At 40.4% G+C, this 19,131-nt stretch overlaps 1 protein-coding gene across 15 annotated transcripts in view; it reads left to right on the top strand.

Annotated features, from left to right (window-relative positions):
• EYA4 (EYA transcriptional coactivator and phosphatase 4) overlaps positions 1–19,131 on the top strand; it is a 316,035-nt gene that overhangs the window by 75,462 nt on the left and 221,442 nt on the right. Inside the window, exon 1 of one of the 15 annotated variants that reach the window (XM_040449154.1) lies at positions 8,622–9,935. The exons of the other annotated variants lie outside the window; for them this stretch is intronic. The gene's annotated coding sequence lies outside the window, so the exon portion shown is untranslated. Of the gene's footprint in view, positions 1–8,621; positions 9,936–19,131 lie in introns of those variants that run through there. 15 annotated transcript variants of the gene reach the window in all.

Here is a 19,131-nt window from a genome sequence, read left to right as displayed (position 1 = left end):
CCCCCAGTATAAGTTTAATACAAGATTGAGTTTAATATAAGATTGTAAGATGTTACATTGAGTTCTAAAGTTATTTTAAAATGAGCTTTGGACAGTGGCAACTAATTTATTCTGTGAATATTTGTGAAAAACTGTATTTGAAACATGGTTTTAGATATTAGAAACCCACAGTGGGTGGGGTGCCTGGGTGGCTCAGTCAGTTAAGCATTCAACTTCGGCTCAGGTCTTGATCTCACGGTTTGTGGGCTCGAGCCCCACTTTACAAAGCTCTGTGCTGACAGCTCAGAGCTTGGAGCCTGCTTTGGATTCTGTGTCTCCCTCTCTCTCTGCCCCTCCTCCACTCGTGCTCTGTCTCTCTCTGTCTCTCAAAAATAAAATAAAAAATTAAAAAAAAAAAAAAAAGAAACCCATGGTGGACAAAATGGGAATGTTATTACGATTCCATGGAGTTTGTATTCTAGTTGGGGGAGACAAACAGTAAACAACTATAGTATGTTGGATACTAATAAATGCAAGGAGGAAAACCAAATAAAATAGGAGGGGGGAGAGGAAGTTCTGGGGGCAAGGTAGGTGGGTAGGGATGGTTGCAGTTTTGGGGGGGAAGTCAGAGAATCTTACTGAGGAAATAGCATTTCCACAAAGGTTTGAAGGAGGTGAAGGAGCAAGCCTTAGGGCATCTGGGGAAAGTGAGTTTAGTTGGAGGAAACAGCTACTGTGAAAACTGTGAGGTGGCCACATGCCTGGTGTGTTTGAGGGATAGAAAGGAGGCCGGTGTTGATGGCACTGGTGGAGAACACAAGGTGGACATAAAGAGGTAATCAGGATGGAAGTGTGAGGTGGAGAGTACAGATTTTGTAGGGGGGTTAGGCCATTTTAAGAACTTGAGCTTTAACCTAAGTGTTGTGTGAAGCAATTGGAAAGTTTGGAGCTTAGGGACGACATGACGTGACTTAAGCTTTTAAAAGATCACCCCGTCTGCTGTACTGAGAATGACAGAACGATGACAAGGGTAGCAGTTGGGTTGTTGTTAGTGTCCAGATGTGGAATGGACAAGACAGCAGTGGGAAGGTGGTGTGAAACGGTAGGATTCAGGATATGTCTTGAAGGTGGAGACAGAGGACTCGCTGATGGGTTGGATAGGGGTTGTGAGAGAAAGGAGTCAAAGATGATTTCAAGGTTTGTGTCCTGAGCAACGGGAAGGACGGCGTTGGCATTTGCTGAGATGGGTGGACGTAGAAGGAACAGGTGGAGAGTGGAGACTAAGAGCTCAGTTTTAAACGTGGTAATGGAGACATTGCTGTGTCTTCCCCAATCTGGTTTCATACTCCTCTTCTCTGGTGCATTGGGAACCATACTTTCTAACCTCCTTACATGTAGACAGGACCATATGGCTTGTTTTGGTGAATGAAATGCAAAGGGAAGTGATGTGTGTATCATTTCCAGGTTGAGGCAGTGTGACGCTGCTGTGTGATTCTTTGGTCTGTATGTTCTGCTAGCATGAAGAATGGAGGGGAGGCTTCAGGTAAAGATGGCAGAACCCTAAGATTGAAGGATGTTGCATCGCTGAGACTGCACGGAGAACAGATTTCTGGGAGAGTATTAAGCAACTGAGTTCATAGAGACATATTAAGTTTTACCCGGTATTAGACATATGAGTGGAAATGTTAGGAAGTCAGTTCGATGTAACCATTTGGGACCCGGGAGTGAAGATTGGGCTTGAAATATAAATTGGGAAGGCTTCAGGAGATGTGTGACATTTAAAGAAGTTTTGGTTGAGATCATGAAGAGAGTAAGTCTAGATGGAGACAATGAAAAGGACTGAGTTCTGGGACGCCCATATCTAGAGGTTAAGGAGACGACAGTTTATGTAAGGTGGTTGTTTGATCCTACTGTTATAATACCTATAAACCCTGTGTTATGCCCCACCTGTACGTTGCTACAGCCAGTGACGTTTCTTTTGATGTGCTTGCTTCCAAACTTTCCAACAATCACATATCATATCTGCATTACTAGGTACTGGGTTCACCTCTCTCAAGGAAGAAAGAGCCAGCATACAGCTGAATCGATACTGAGACATCATTCACCTCTTTGCATTTTCTATCCACATAACAAAAGCCATCAATGTCTAGAAATCAGTCAGCAAATAATTATTATTTTCTCATTGCTGTGTCTGTAGATATGAGGTTTCTAGACATTCTAAAATTAGCAAAGAATTGACCTACCTCGGGGTTTCTCAGTTCCAGCATTATTGACAATTTGGGCCAGATGGTTCTTTGCACTGGGGAGGGGGGGAGGACTGCCTTGTGCAGTGTATGATGTGTAGAAGCATTTCTGGTATCTGCCCACTAGATGTCAGTAGCACCCACTTCCCTCCCGTACTTTCCCTCTTCAGTGACAATCAAAAATGGCCATCGATGGGGACAAATGTCTTCTGAGTGGAAGCGAAAACCGCTGATCTTTGTTATGTCTCCTTTCAGCGAGTCACTTGCTTATGTATTCGTTCCCTGCAGAATACTGCAGATAAACAGAAAGTTTATCTGAACATTCACAGTAATATGCTATACTAAATTAGAGGGAACTGGGACAAAAAGGCAAACACATGGTCCTATAGAATTTAGGCAAGACAGCAAAATAACATTGCCAAGTTTGCCAAGTTAACAGTGGAAAATAATACGTACTATGCTATCATCAGGGCAAGTCTGGTTAAGAAAGGTGAAAAGAGGAATTATCCATAGGCTGAGTCACGCGTTAACTGGGTCTTAAAGGACACTATAATCGTACGGACACGAGAAGACCTATCCTGGCCTGGCAAATTGCAGGAATGAAGATTCGAAAGTGCAAAGTATGAGACAATAAGGTCTTTCCCCAAACAGTGGATGCATTGGAATGTCTGAATCGGCAACTTTGTGGGGACGGAGGTGGAGAGCGGTGGGAGATCTAGCTGAGAAATCCCGAGAGCAGACTGAAAAAAGATCTCTGAGGTCAAGCTTAGAGATTCACATGTTGCCTGATGTCCAGCCTGATGCTTGTCACTACATGCGGTGTAGAGACGTGGACGATTCTACCCTGTCTTTTGGGACTTTTATCTTGGACATAATGGAAAGCGACATAATTTTTGAGCAATAGACTAGTATTTTTTAAATGATGTTTTGGGAAAATCAACCAGATGGTGGGAAGGTCAGCGAAGGTGTGAAACTGGGCGTGGAAGATGGCTTGCGGGATCTGGAAGCAGTTTGTGGGTGAGCTGAAAAGGGCCTAAACAGGGAGGCAAGCTTTTTTTGTAAAAGGCAGGACAGGAAATAATTTGGGGACTTCTGGCCATCCAGTCTCTGTCCAACTACTTACCTCTGTCAGTGGAGTGTGGGGGTAGCCGTAAACGATGCATACACGAATGGTCATGGCTGTGTTCTAATAAAGCTTTATTTACATAAACATGTGGCAGGCCATACTTGGCCAGCTCCCAGTGCAAACTCGTGATGTGTCACTGGAAAGAAGTCAAGGAAAGAATCAAGGGAAAGAACTTGAGAAGAAAGCTTTGCCGAGCTTGGTAACCAGCCAAACAGAGATACTAAGAGGAAGGGTGAGTGGTAGATGTGGAGAAGAAAAGAACAAAGATTATCCTGGAACTTCAAGTTTAGGAGGTACGAGTAAGACGGTCGAGGAGCAGGTGTCAGCGACGTAAGGAAAGCGAAAGATGTGTTTGAATTTAGAACTGTAGACAACATGTCAAATAGCAACTGGTGAAGCTCTGTTGTGCCACGGAGGAGATGTCCAGGCTGGCCCTGTAGAGCGAAACAGTATTTTCCTTGGGGTGCTGTTATAAGGAGAAACGATGTCTGGAAAAAGGGCAAAAGCATGAGGATAAACCTGGGAGAATACCACGTTTGCAAAGTGGAAGGAAGAAAATGGGTCGAAAGAGACAGGGAAACAGAAGGAAGATTGGGGTAATACCGTCTTCAGAGCTACAGACCAAGACAGCTTTCAGGAGGAATTGGGCCATCACTGTCTGACATTTCAAATGGTCAAGCAGAATGGTGACTGAGAAAAAGGCTGTCTCGGGTGATTAGGAGGCCATTGGTGGCCCTTTGGAATACAGCCTCATTTGAGTTGTGGGAAGAAGAGACATCTCAGAGGCTCAGCACAGAGAAGGGAAAGTAAGAGGGAGCTTGTGTGTTTCAAGAGAAACAGAACAGTAATTGAAGGGAGCACCTTTTTCAAACAAGAGCAGGCTTGTGTATGGTTGATGACAGGAGAGTAGGACACAGTGGGCTCAAGTTGGTGCAGAAGGGACAGTGGGGCTCAGTGGAGGCCAGAAGAGGAAGACAGCGTTGGGATGAGGGAAGGATAGCACCCTCAGCCCCTGAAAATGCTAGGGAATGTCCGTAGTTTTAAATATTCTAAGGTGCTCCTCTTTGATGGCATTCATTTTTTTAGTAACATAGGAGGGAAGTACATTTGTTCACACAAGATCAGGAAGTGGATGGGAGCATGGTAGGATTAAATACTTAAGTGGTATAAAGAAGATTAGTAGCAACTATTACCTTAAAAACTGGTAGGTGATCTCCTAGAACTCAACACGTGGATTATTGAGAGATATTTTCAGTGTTCCTTTAGCGGAGTAGGTCGCATCGAATAGGACTTAAGACGGTGTGTTCGCATTGAACGTTTATGTATTTATTTTTTTTACATTGAAACCATTAAAAAGAGACAAGAGAAAATAAACACTTTTGTGGTTGAGGAAAACGCCTGTCATCTTTGGAAGAAACTGCTTGCCGTGTTTTCTTTGGGTATCAGTATGTCCGACAAAAAGAAGAGCCTATTTACTTAGATGTGATTGTATCAAATTTGACGGTAGAGTCAGACTGAAAAATACTCGTCTCAAGTACATGAAATTCTGTCGTCTCATAGCTTCTTGGGTTGAGGATTGATTTCTCTGTCCAGACTCTTTTAGAATGTAAATACCCCTATAAGAGTAAATATGTTAAGTTCACATTAACTTCCTTGGCAGGAACCAGGATGGCAGGATGGAAGGTTGCAAAACCAACAAACCAGAGTTTAAAAAGAGGAGACAAACACTGCCTGCTTACTTTGCTTGCCTTTCATTATTTTGCCCAACGCGCTATAGATGATGCACGTGGCCGGTGGATTATCACTTGATCGTGAACCCCAGAGCCTCATTGCTAACACTTATGTTGCTCTTGCTTGGGCTTTCTAAGTGCTTTATGTATATTAATTCAGTGAATTCTCATGGCTTGATGAAGTGGAGCTATTGTTATCTGCCAGTTTATAGGGAAGGGGTGACTCAGCGAGCAGGTTGGGGAGCCAGATTATAAGTGGGCAGTCTGGCTTCTGAGGCCACAATATTAACCGTGAGGTGTGTCTGCCAAGAAAATGCCCTGTGCTTTTTAGTCGTCCACCCTGACTCATGCCTACAGCAGCAACAACAAAATTTTGAAATTTTAAGTTTTCATACATAAGAAGAACAAAATTTGATCTGTGTCCATTTCTTTCTTTTTTTTTTAAACAAATATTTATTTATTTATTTAGGGACAGAGAGAGAGAGAGAGAGAGAGAGAGAGAGAGAGAGAGAGAATCCCAAGCAGGCTCCACACTGTCAGCTTGTGGGGCTTGATCCCACAACGCTGGGATCTTGACCTAAGCCAAAATCAAGAGTCAGATGCTTGACTGACAGAGCCACCCAGGCACCCCCATTTTTTTTCTACTAACATTTTCTTTAATTCACAGATCTGTCACACAAGAAATAATATGAAGGGGTAGCCTGAAGGTGATAAAATAGACAGTATGTATTTTTCAATCTACTGATTTAAAAAGGGGCTTATAACAACCTTGTATGGTGACAGATGGCAGCTAGATTTATTGTCGTGACTATCTCCTGATGTGTATAAATGTCAAATCACTGTGTTGTATACCTGAAATGAATATCATATTATATGTTAATTATTCTTCAATTAAAAAAAAATGGCTTAGGTTGATTTGGAGTCTCTGCTGGCTTTTCTACGCCAGGACCTGTAGGAGGATTCAAAAACATACTCACATTTCTTTCGCATTAAATGTCATACCCACTTTTTCGTCTTTTCACATTACCGTTACCAGAGGGCCTGTTCTACAGGTGGTGCGACCTTTAGAGGTTACCCCTTCCAGAGCCTTTATTTTTACAGATGCAAAAATGGAGGCTCAGAAGCTCAAGTACCTTATCAGGCTAAGGCCATTCCAACAGCCCTGTGTTTCGAAATGACAACTTCTGATTTGTCTCAACCTCCACCCTCACATTTGAATACTTTTGCATACAGCTTTTAACGCATTGGAATTAAAGTCTACCCCCCTGAAAACTGCGACAATTCAGTTGAGGAAACAGTCGCCTTTCTTTGAGCTTGTGTTAAAGTTGGTAGATCGGGGTCATTTAAGAAAACTCAAGCAAAGGTGTGAAACCCTTTATTTTACGTGTTTGTTTTTCTCGTGGTTATTATTTACTGCTCAATCAGCATTAACAGAAGAAAAATAATTTGGCCGCGAAGTTACTTTAGTATAGGATTTCAAAGGACCTTATTAGAGAGAGATGTAATTTCATCCTCTTGGCCTTTTATATAACAGAGTGCATATTTGGGTTACTTCGTTCTGACCCGGAATTGAACCATAGATTTAAGTGGTGCACAGGAAGTTAAAATCTTCATTCGACAAAGATTGAAAAATATATTATGGTGGTTTTTCATATGGCTAAGGATGTCTTCATACTTTATAGTTTTGTGCTCTTATTTTAGCTAAATCTTGTCTGAACAGCACCTGCGTCAAAATTTTCTCATTTCACAAATCTCGTAAAGTCTAGGTATTTGATGACTACCATGTATTATACAATCAGTGGTTTTCAAATGCGTAACTTTGACACGTTGATAGACATTGTATCATTATATGTTTTTGTATGTTGCTTAACCCTGTGGAGCCCTGGTTTAGTTACGATATTCCGTAACGAGAACGATAGACTGAATGTCACGGGTTGAAACAGTGATTCAAATATCAATATTAAGGAAAGTAAGCCGGAAAGTCCATAAAGTAAATAAAAAATGTAAAGAAAGTCAAGCAAACGGCTTTTGCAACTTGCGTTTTGAGAGCGTTTGCGTAAGTGAAAGAGACAAATAATGTCAGGGTGCTACTAACTCTGTGTGGCAGTGCCTGTGTGTCTTCCGTGAGACTCTTCCCGTCGCCCCAAGACTGATTGCTCCCCCTTTTTTTCAGTACTCCATTTTGCATAATAAGATCCACACTGATCCATGTTTGGGGTGATGGTTTCCATCCTCACTGGGAGATTGTGGACTTCTCGTTTCTTTTCCATGAAATAAAGTTTTCATTGGCTGGGATCCCAGCTAGACTGATGTTTTTTCTCCCCTCATTTTGTTTGTTTGTTTAATATCTTAGATTTTGAAAGTCATTCAAAATTAAAGAACTTGCATATTATCCGAAGAAAATAAGTTGTGATTTGAATCCCTTTGTGAAAACTCAGAAGAGGTGTTCAGTGTTTAAGTAACTTGTTATGGGTGGTTCGAGGTCTTTCTGAAGTGCTTGTCTGCTGAAGATTTGTATGGTACTTACAGTAAGGGTGTTTGTTTACTCTGTGGGAGATTCAGACCCGTTCTATTGTGCCTGAGTTACTATGCAGAAGTAAGTCAGGAATCGTTAATGATAATTTCAGGTTATGCATAATTATTTTAGAATGTTGAATGAATTCACTAATCTTTGATGCAGTAAACCTTATGCTGAGCTTTTCTGGTCTAATAGGTTTAATATTTTAAGGCTACATTGATTTTTTTTCCTTTTGTTTATTTAATTGTTTATTGCACTGTCATTGGAATTGAATGTACATTATTTTCACTCTTGAGCCCTTAATGTCAAGCCCGAGGAATTTAAAGGAATTAATTGAAGGACTTCAGGATATCGGTGTTCCTTACATGAATATGGATTGAATGTTAATGTTGGATCTTAGGCTGGAAGTTGCTTTCCTGTTAGATTCTATTAGGTTGAGTGTACCAACCCTTTATGCAAGGAATTGGGAGGGAAATGAACTCCAAGCTCTTGGTTTTCTCTGTTTTGGGGACAAGTAAAAAATTGAGGAATTGAGAGAAAAGGAAAATTTTTGCGTTGCTAAAATTTTTTTAGAGCTCGCAACGTTCTTTTAAAAAACATCCTTTGAGGGGCGCCTGGGTGGCGCAGTCGGTTAAGCGTCCGACTTCAGCCAGGTCACGATCTCGCGGTCCGTGAGTTCGAGCCCCGCATCAGGCTCTGGGCTGATGGCTCAGAGCCTGGAGCCTGTTTCCGATTCTGTGTCTCCCTCTCTCTCTGCTCCTCCCCCGTTCATGCTCTGTCTCTCTCTGTCCCAAAAATAAACGTTGAAAAAAAAAAAATTAAAAAAAAAAAAAAAAACAAAAACATCCTTTGATGTCTTGGGTGTAGAGTAAAAAGCCCTGAGGAGTTTAAGTATATTTATTTAAATAGTTTTGTCCTTTTTCTAAATGTTGCCCCTTTGGCAGTTTTTTTTTTTTTTTTTTGCTCGTTAAAGCTTCAGTAGACTGAAGAGACGAAATTGTCCAACTCTCTTGTTTCGTGGATGTAATCAGAGTAAACTATGGACGAGCGACCTTAAAGAGGTGCTCAGGATCCCATAGCAGGTAGGTGGTAGAATGATGATTCAGGCTGGGTTTTTGAGGCCCAGGCTGTGTTCTTCATAATCACAGCATACTTGCTTTTTCATGCCCTAGAGCTTTCAGCTACAGTTTAGTTGAAGTTTTGAGTGCAGGAAACCTTTATTAATGATTTTTTTTTTCCCCGAAGTTGTGCAGGAGGAACTTTCACTAAAAATTTCAGACTGATTTGACCCCAATGAATCCCCGCCATATTCAACCTCCAGTATTTTCGAATAGAAAACGGTTAGCCAGCATAAAATATACCTGCAGCTTCTTATACCAAACCCAGCCCTAGTGCCCTACTGCCCAGAGAATGCGAGCTAATTTTAATTGTTTCAGAAGAAAAGTCATTAGAAAATGTCATTAGCAAAAACTGAAATGGTGTTAAGAAAGGATCCAAGCATTGCAATGCAAGTTGATAGTTCTCACTCTGTATTGTCCACATCAAGAACTGTTTGATTAGGCATGCTTTCCTCTCCTTTTTTCTTCCGTTAAGATTCAGAACTCATTATGTGCTCAGTGGCAGCAGTCGGTTTTAAATGCTGTATTCTGTCTCACTTCGCAATTACCAACATCTATGCACACTCTCTCTTTTTCTTTCAGTTTGGGTTAGGTGATGTACCCTTAATTTAAAGCATATTGTATCATAAACCCCCAGAAATGCTTGTTTTGAGACAAGGGAGACTGTGAATAAATAAACATTCATGTTGATTCTTCTTCGGTAGAATATGAAGCAGAGAGAGTTAAGTAATATAAAAAGGCTATTCAGGATTTCTATTTAAATTACTAGCCAACAATTGTAGAAGACATTTTCAGTTGCATACTAGTCATTTACCTCTTTTCTGTTTTGTTAACAGAATCCTGATTTTGTTGGGGGCCACTTACTGTCCTAGATGTCTAATTGGTTGAAGCCAGATTTATGGTAACTTTAGACTTCTTTGACAGTGATTGGTCTGCTATTGGGCAAGTGACCCAAGGGACTTCTGGGAAAGATCTTGTTTCATCTAAATAGAGAGCCACAGGAAGGAGGACTCCTTTCTCATCCTGCATTGCTTACTGCTCTGGAGGCTGTAGCAGGAGAATGTGATGCATTAGCCATTCTCTGACAATGAGGTGATAAGCCTAAGAATGAAAAGCCAAAATGCTAAAGATGGCCAAGCAGAAGGACGGAGAGAACTTACATCCTTGAGGAAATCATTGAGCTGCCAAGCCTGACACATCCTCCTTCCAGACTGCTTGCTTGTGAGATAATTATTTTTCTGAACTGAGTTATTCGGTTATATTTGTTAAGCCTTGTGTGTGGGTTCAGTCCCTGGTGGAAAGGAAAGAAAATATAGAAGTTTTAGTTCCTGACCTGAAGGATCACATAATCTCATGCTTCTCAAGACTGATTTTTTAAGTAAGATAAGAATGCTTCTGAAACTAGAGATTGCCTTATTTGTTTTAATTTTTAAGTTTTTATTGAGGAGTGATTTATATATAGCAAACTCTGTGTGTGTGTGTGTGTGTGTGTGTGTGTGTGTGTGTGTGTGTGTGTACGCACGCTCTGGACGCAAATCGTTTATCCAATATATACAGGTATTTTCTCCCAGTCTAAGTCCTGCATTTTCATGGTCTTAGTAGTTTATTAATTAAAAAAAAATGAACTTTTTATTGACATTACATTGAATCTATATATCAGTTGAGGACAATTAACATCTTAACAGTGAATGTTGAATCTTCTGACCCACATGTGTGTCGTCATAACTGCTCTCAACAGTGTCTTAGCGCTTTCAGCATACAGGTCCTGCACAGCTAGTCAGATTCATGCCTTAGTCTTTCATATTTTTGGTGCTACTGTGAAAGTTTTTCATTTCCCTTTTCTGACTGTTCATCCCTTATATATGGGAATAAGTTGATATTTGTATATTCATCTTTCATTATGCAACCTTGCCAAGTAATTATTAGTTCAAATGTATTTGGTTTTCTGTGTAGACGGTCATATTATCTATGCATAGTTTTACTTTTTTATTGATTCCGAAAAACTCATGCACATTTTGCATTCTCCTCTGTAATATATCTTTATATGTTAAAATACAAAGTAAATTAAAAAAAAAACTTAATAGTTAAATACTCCCTTGAGCACTGCACTTCCCCTAACCCTCAATATGTATGAAACTCATGGTCCAGAAAGAGGTGCTGCATTTAATCCTCTGACTTTTGAGCGTGTTTCTTAAACTCTAATCTAAACCCTAATGAAATATGAGTCACTTATAAAATAGATCCTAAAAATGCAAAGTGATGTAAAAACAAGTGCAGGTTGTAGAACACCATATTGAGTTATATTGCGGGCTATGTGTTAATTTGTTTATCTTAGGCCTCCACACCCAGACTGTAAATTTCTTCAAGGCAGTACTGTGTTTTACTCTTCATTTTATCTACCGCAGCCTGTAGGACAGTGCCTTATATAGAATTTATAGAAGGACTTTCACAAGTGCTTCCTCAACTTGCATATGTAGAGATTACTGGAAATAAGTAAGAAAGTGATTATACCTAAGTGGTTAGGTTAGAAACCAGGTTAGAAGAAATAGAAGTGTATGTGAGTTGGGGGTCATGGTTGCATTGAAAAACAGAATGCTTATGAAATAGAATTAAACCATATGTCCATTATGATGGAGAAGTGATACAGACTGGTGTTTCTCATGTTGGGATCTGTGTACCCAGGGGTCTGTCGATATATTTCTTGAGGAAGTGGGGCTCAAGTGCTTTATTAAACTACTAAAGTATTATATATGTGAGCAAACAAGTCCTATGCACATTTTTGGGTCGTGTAAATGACCCATGACCTTATAAACAAGTACCTCTTATGAGATTTTAGTACTGTGGTTTGCATTTTAAATTATATTTATTGTCACCAACTGATCACACAAGTGTCAACATTTATCTGATTAACCTAATTACTTACTATTTCTCAAGTCAGACTCTGCAGGTCATATTCTTAAAGATCTTCGAGTCCGAGAAACATAGATCCAGGCCAGTGAGCCGGAATAGGGTGGATGAGACAACAGTGTGGTACCCCTGATGTTTATAGCCTCTGTACCTTCTGTTTTCCTAAATCTTCCAGCTTTCCAAGATCAGCAGGTAGGAGCTGCTGTTCTCATGAGTCAGTCCACACGGCTGCCTGCTTCTCTGCTCTTCTTTGGCTCATAGACCAGGAGGGCACTGTCCTCTCCCCACACTGCTTTGTCTCACGCTGCCCACAGCCTTTTTGAGTCACTGCTGCCCTATTCCATGAACATAAGGCAGTTAGTTAAGAGCTTCTGGAGGAGGTTTTAGAGTGAGTACAGTGAAATAAGTATAAGAAAGAACTTGGGACTTTCACACAGCATAGTTTATAGAAATTCCTTGGTCATCATGGGTCACTGGTCACCTATCCCTGGAGGTCTCTATCTTGCTCTAGAGTCTCATGGCCTCTCTCTTACCTCTTTTGCATCTCCACATCTTCTGTCGGTATTCTGAATTTCTCTATGTCCTCAGTATCCTCCAGTTCTCTCTTTGTTTTGCAGAAATTCAGTTCCGTCTTTGTCATGGCCTCACCTTGCAACCTGTGACCAGAGAACTATGCTACTATTTTTTTCATCCAAAAATCCATTAAAAAATATCAAGGTTTTTGTTTATTTTAAAAATATTTACCCCAAAGTGGAATATAGTTCTTTTTTGTGAGGCCATATCACCTGTAGCGCTATTTTTTCTTTCTCTTTACAGTCCATACACAAATGTGCATAGTGTCTTAGTAGAGTATATATAATATACATATATATGTTGCATTTCATAAACTGTTTTCCAGTTTTATATGTAAAATACTTGGGAAAGAGGTACATTTTCTGTTATCAAGAATCTCTCAGAAATACTTGATGATGGAATACTATGGTTATAATTCACAAAAGAACAAGAAAAGGCAACACAGCGTTTTAGGAAGGATGCTGACTTAGGGGCAGAAAAATGGTTTCCAGCTCCCATCTCAATGTTCTAGTTACCTGTCACTTTGCCTGTAGCAACTTCACTCCCTTGAACCTCTTTCCTCACCTGTAACTTTCATCCTTGCCTGCCCCGGGGGATGGGAAGGGGGCAGAGTGAGCCTGTGCTTTCTAAACCCGAAACCTTTATATCAACACAACTGTTCTGTATTTTTGTAGGGATCATCCTTGTCATCGTCATGATCTCAACTAGAAAGGTCTTTTTTCCCTGTAGAATATTCACCGGCAGACTATTCACAAGCTAATCCTTGCAGGTGATTTGCATGTACTGAAATTAACAATGTGGGACTCGCTTAATCCACTAGAGAATAAGAAGGATGTTTTTGGTCACTTGCATTTTATATTGTCATTTAACATTAAAATAAACTCCCTATTATTAAGAAAGAGGTCAATATTACCATTTAAAAAGGACTACTCAGGGGCGCCTGGGTGGCGCAGTGGGTTGAGCGTCCGACTTCAGCCAGGTCATGATCTCCCCGGGAGTTGGAGCCCCGCGTCAGGCTCTGGGCTGATGGCTCAGAGCCTGGAGCCCGTTTCAGATTCTGTGTCTCCCTCTCTCTCTGCCCCTCCCCCGTTCATGCTCTGTCTCTCTCTGTCCCAAAAATAAATAAACGTTGAAAAAAAAAATTTAAAAAAAAATCAGACATTTAAAAAATAAATAAATAAATAAAATAAAAAGGACTACTCAACATTGCATTGGTTACACATTTCTTAACTTTCTCACTCATTTGAATATCCAGAGTAGTTTGTGTGTGTGTGTGTGTGTGTGTGTGTGTGTGTGTGTGTTTCCTGCTCTCCTGTAATATAGCTAGACTCTGAAACAGTGTGGGTAAACATTTATCACCCCCTGCAAGACAGTAAGTATTATTCTAAATACATTTAAAGGTTTTAATGGTTTCAAAGTTAATATTTTAACTTTTCTGTTTTATTAAGACTTATTTTTTGAGTAGTTTCAGGTTCACAGCAAAACTGAGGGGAGGGTGCAGAGATTTTCCACATACCTCCTACCCTGGCATGCGCAGCCTCCTGCGTCATCAGCATCCCTCACGAGATGGTACATTTATTACAATTGATGGACCCACATTGGCACATCATAATTACCCAAAGTCCATAGTTTTGGGTGATTAGGGTTTGCTGTTGGTGTTGTGCATTCTGTGGTTTTGGACTAAATGTATAATGACATGTATCCTTTATAAATTCATACAGAATATTTTCACTGCCCTAGAAGTTCTCTGTGCCCCAGCCCCTGCTCCCAACCTCTGGCAACCACTGATCTTTTTACTATTGCCATAATTTTGTATTTTCCAGAATGTCATATGATTGGAATCACATAGTGTACAGCCTTTACAGATTGGCTTCTTTCACTTAGTAAGTGCATTTAAGGTTCCTGCATGTGTTTTCATGGCTTGACAGCTCATTTCTTTTTGGCCCTGAATTATATTTCATTGTTTGGTTGTACCACAGTATACTTATCCATTCACATTTTGAAGGGCATCTTGGTTGCCTCCAAATTTTGGTGATTATGAACAAAGCTGCTGTAAACATCTAAATGTAGGTTTTTGTGTGAACATAAATTTTCACCTCCTTTGGGAAAATGCCAAGGGGCACGACTGCTGGAATGTGTGGTAAGAATGTGTTTAGTGTTGTAAAAGACGCCATACTGTCTTCCAAAATGGCTGTTACCATTTTGCCTTCTCACTCACAGTGCCCGAGGAAGTCCCCGTTGTTTCACAGCCTCACCAGCACTCGGTGTTGTAAGTGTTCCAGTTTCTGGCCATTCTGATAGGTGTGCGGTGGCATCTCATTGTTTTAACTTCCATTTCCCTGATGATCTATCCTTATTTGACATCTGTATTGCTTCTTTGGTAAGGTGTCTATTAAGTTTTTGGCCTATTGTTAATCTACTTGTTGGTTTCCTTATGAAGTTAGAGTTAGTATTTTAAGTTGTGATATGCTATGTATGGAAAACACAAACACAAACTTGATGGGATCAATATGGTTTTTTTTCCAAGTTATACAAAATTAATGTGTCACATGACATCTGAATTTCTGAAGAGTTCTTTATATGATCAGCTCTTCATGTTTATGAAAGATTATATATAGAATGTTTATAGACGATTCTATAGAATCTCATCTGATTATATATACAGATGCTCCCCTAGAGTGGTAATATATGGAATCACTGATTAATACTGGGACTCTGAACTCACTTAGACAAAACCAGCTTTGATGCTGTATTCAAATAGCTTCATTTAGCCTCACCAGGGCAACTAGTTTTCTCATGCAGTATTCTAGGGCTTTGCATTGAGATTTGGTTTGATTGTTACAGAGAGAGGTACAGTAAGAAGATGTCTCTGGGATGCCTGGGTGCCTCAGTACGTTGAGAGTCCAACTTCATTTCAGGTCATGATCTTGCAGTTCGTGAGTTCGAGCCCCATGTCAGGATCTGTGCTGACAGCACAGAGCCTGGAGCCTGCTTTGGATTCCGTGTCCCCCTTTCTCTGCCCCTTGCCCAGTCACACTCTGTATCTCTCTCTCTCTCAGAAAAGTAAATAAACATTAAAAAATTTTTAAAAATATGTCTCCAAAAGTTAAAGAAAGTAATAGTGATACCTATTGCTTAGTGATACTTAATTGCTTATTATTTACTAATTATAAAGCACAGTGATTTATATGTGATATATAATTTTTCATACATATTAAATATATGTCTGTACATTCAGTTTTTATCCTTGCAAAAATTGCAGTTAGAATTTAGGTTATTTACATTCCCTTTTAAAGATGAGACAATGGAGTCTTAGCAAGGTTAAGATTTTGCCTAAATTCACATGGCAAGTGGTAAAGACAGGATCCAAATCCAGGTCAGCCTGAACCTACGGTTTTTGTTCGTTCTGCTATATTATATTTATCATTTATTGATGAATTTGTTAACTCAATACTAATTGAATACTTACTAGGTGTTAGGCACCGTTAGAAGTACTGAAAATACTCCAGTGGAAAAAATACACCTCAAATTCTTGCTTTCACATATTTTATATTCTAGTGAAGACAAGAAACAAAATATGTACATATGTCCTATAGTGGTGAGTGCTATGGAAAAAAGGCAAGGATGTAAAATAGGATAGAAAGTGATGAAAGAGGGGTGCATACATTTTTCCCTAGGTTGATGGTCAAAGAAGGCACCTTTTGTAAAACTGACATTTGAGCACAGGTCCAAAGGAAGTGAAAGTGTGAGCCATGGGAGTATATGCTAGAATGGCCTTCAGACTGAGGGAACAGCACGTGTAGTGCTCTGAAGATGGGGATTTGCATGATGGTAGAACAAAAATGAGGCCATTGTGCCTGAAGCAGAATGAGTGCAGGGGAGAAGGTCAGATGTGGTATCAGAGAGGTGGTATGGGGCCAGAAACCTGTAGGTCATGGTCATAACTTTGGCTGTATTCTGAGGAAGATGAGGAGTCATTGGAAAGATTGGAGCATGTGTTTGTGACATGGTGCGGCTTGTATTTGAGATGGAAAAGAGACCGTAGGACAACAGGGAAGGATCTGGGGAACAAGTTATGGAGGTGATTGCAGTGGTTCAGACAGCAGGTGATGGCGGCTTGGACTGGGGGAATAACTGAAAGTGATGAGAAGTAGTAGGATGCTAAAATTATTTCAAACATAGAGCCCACAAGATAAGCTAACAGATAGGATGTGGGGTGGGAGGAAAAGAGAGGGTCGGTGAGGACAAGTGTTTGACCCTCAGCACTAAAATAAGAAAATGCCCGGGGCGCCTGGGTGGCGCAGTCGGTTGGGCGTCCGACTTCAGCCAGGTCACGATCTCGCGGTCCGTGAGTTCGAGCCCCGCGTCGGGCTCTGGGCTGATGGCTCAGAGCCTGGAGCCTGTTTCCGATTCTGTGTCTCCCTCTCTCTCTGACCCTCCCCCGTTCATGCTCTGTCTCTCTCTGTCCCAAAAATAAATAAACGTTGAAAAAAAAAATGCTCAAGAGGAAAGATTCCGGAAGAAATCAGGAGTCCACTGTTCATGTGATGCTGGGTAGGGACTTTTTTTCTCCCCTAAGTGGCTAACCGTTCTCAGCACATTTATTGGCCTTCCTTCTTTTTCACTTATTATATGACTATATCCATTTATGTCCAATAAGACATACATAGACGTAATTATGTTGTTCAAAACTCCCATATTCCTGATTTTTATTGATTAACCTGTCAATTTTGGGGCAGGATGGTGTGTATGTGTGTTACTGACTGTTAACTACCGAGATAAGTGTGTTTAAAATCTCAGTGTGATGGTGGATTTATCAGTTTATCTTAAAATTCTACTTTGGCTCTATACATGTTAAAGTTAGTTTACTGGGTCCATGAATATTTGTTGTTAATTCTTGCCGGTGAATTAACTTTCATCAGTATATGTTAATGTCCTTATCAAACGCCTTTTGCTCTAAGGTCTATTTGGTTTTATTAATCTAGCTACAATCATCTTTCTCTTGGTTAGCGCTTGTGTTCTTGTTTTTGAGTTCATGTTGTTTTAAACTTTATCTGTGGGAATCCTGTGGGACCTGGATTTAAAATTTTAAATTGCTTCACAGAATTAGAATTTGCTCTTGCCAGATGCGTAGAAACCCTATCATCTGAGGTTAATTTAAACTAAATTTTGATTTAGGCTTTTTTGGCAACTGATGTAGTATGAATTTTTATTCTCAAGTTGAGTGATTATGAGCTTGTAGTTAGGAATTCTTAGGGAAGTGTTATCTTATTTTCCCATCTGGGTCAAGGTCAGGCCAGGTGCAAGGCCCCATCATTGCCCTCTGCAAGGTGGGGTTTTTCCTACTACATCACTGAGGGTGCAGCTATTCAAGGATCCCATCCTGGTGTGAATGCCCCAGATCTTAATATTTCATTCTGTTTGGACTCCTTTCTTTGCCTTATTGAAACCCAAGTTTGAGTCCACTGGGGATTGGCTGATTCCAAGACAAACCCCAGTCTGTGCTCATTAACCCAGCCACATTTTCCAGTCTTCATTTTCATCCTCTGAGGAATTCCCTTACTTTCCTGTCATCCCAGCCATGTCTTAAAAGATAATTTTTGATACAGCATTTTTACATCTGCCTTACCAGGAAGGGTGTCTCTAAACATCTGGTCCATAGACATTCTTGTTGGCACGCCAAGTTGTGAACACGTGAGGACTGGGGCCAAGCCCAGCACTGTGGTGTCTGTTCCCCAGCTTTGTGGGACAAACACCTTCAGACTGCATGAAGATCCCCTTCTCCAACAACCTTTCAGTGGGCGGGGGTTTTGCACCCAGTAATGATGATTGCCTGAATTCACAATTACCCCGAGGACTACAAAGTAGTGATTTTTAAGGTTTATTATTTCTTCTATATGTACTATTTGCCATTTTTTCTGGAAAGAAGAGCTTTCTCCTCTGACCTACCTACCTTCTTCTTTTATTGTGGGCTCATGGATTATGTCTAATCAAATACATTTTAATCCTCTTCAGCCATTATCTTTGATATTGCAACTGTCCTGAATTTGTTAGGTGGGAACGCCGCCAGTCAACTCCTGTGTCGTTTTGACATACCCCACTTAAAGTTTTGAGTCCGTCTTTGCTTTTCAGAGTAAGACATCCAGGCTTGCTTTGTATTACCCCTCAACTAGATCTGGAATCAGTTTTCCCAAGGAGCCCTGCTACTTTTGTTGGGAAATGGTATTTAGAGACAGGATCAGAGTTCTAGATGTGCTTGTTGCTGGTGGAGTATCATTGTGTTTCGGACCTTTCGGTGGAAACAACTAGAAAATCTAACTTTAAAAATTTTAAGGGTCTGCTGATACTCTCAACTTACAGAGTTTCTTTGTTCTAAAACAAAACAAAACAGAACACCCAATGTCAGAAATCACAGCGTAGTGCTTAATAATCCCCATGCCGAACTGGCTGTTGGACCTTGCGCAATTTAGTTAACCAAACTGTGTCTGTCTTAGATCGCACGTCTACAAAATCAGAATAATAAAAGTAGTTACCCTAGGAAGTGTGTATGAAAAATGTGTTAATTAACATATGTACATTACAGACCTGTTCCTGGCCCAGAGTATGCACTTGGTGATTGATCATTTGCTAAAAATAGTAGGTTGGATTTTGTGGAACTACCACTATTTGACCATTTTTTGCTATTCAAAAATGATAATTTCATGTGGTTCAACATAATAAATGTATCAACACCTTCATCCACTGAGTGCCTGTTAGGGGCCAAGCAGCAGCCTCCACAGTAGGCACTTGAAGATAAGGACAAGAGTCCCTACCCTGAAGGATTTGAGAGATAAGTGACAGAATTATGCATGAGGTTTCTTGACAGTGGTTTTTATGTAGTGGAGAGTGAGGCAGGACTCTTCCTGGGTTATCAGAGTCAGTGGGGTGCAAGGGACAA

Source organism: Herpailurus yagouaroundi, unplaced genomic scaffold, assembly GCF_014898765.1.
Source record: "Herpailurus yagouaroundi ecotype Mexico unplaced genomic scaffold, PumYag 198, whole genome shotgun sequence".
Classification (NCBI taxonomy): Eukaryota; Metazoa; Chordata; class Mammalia; order Carnivora; family Felidae; genus Herpailurus; species Herpailurus yagouaroundi.
The sequence above is the reverse complement of the archived record's forward strand: the minus strand, read 5'-3'. Positions and strand labels throughout refer to the sequence as shown.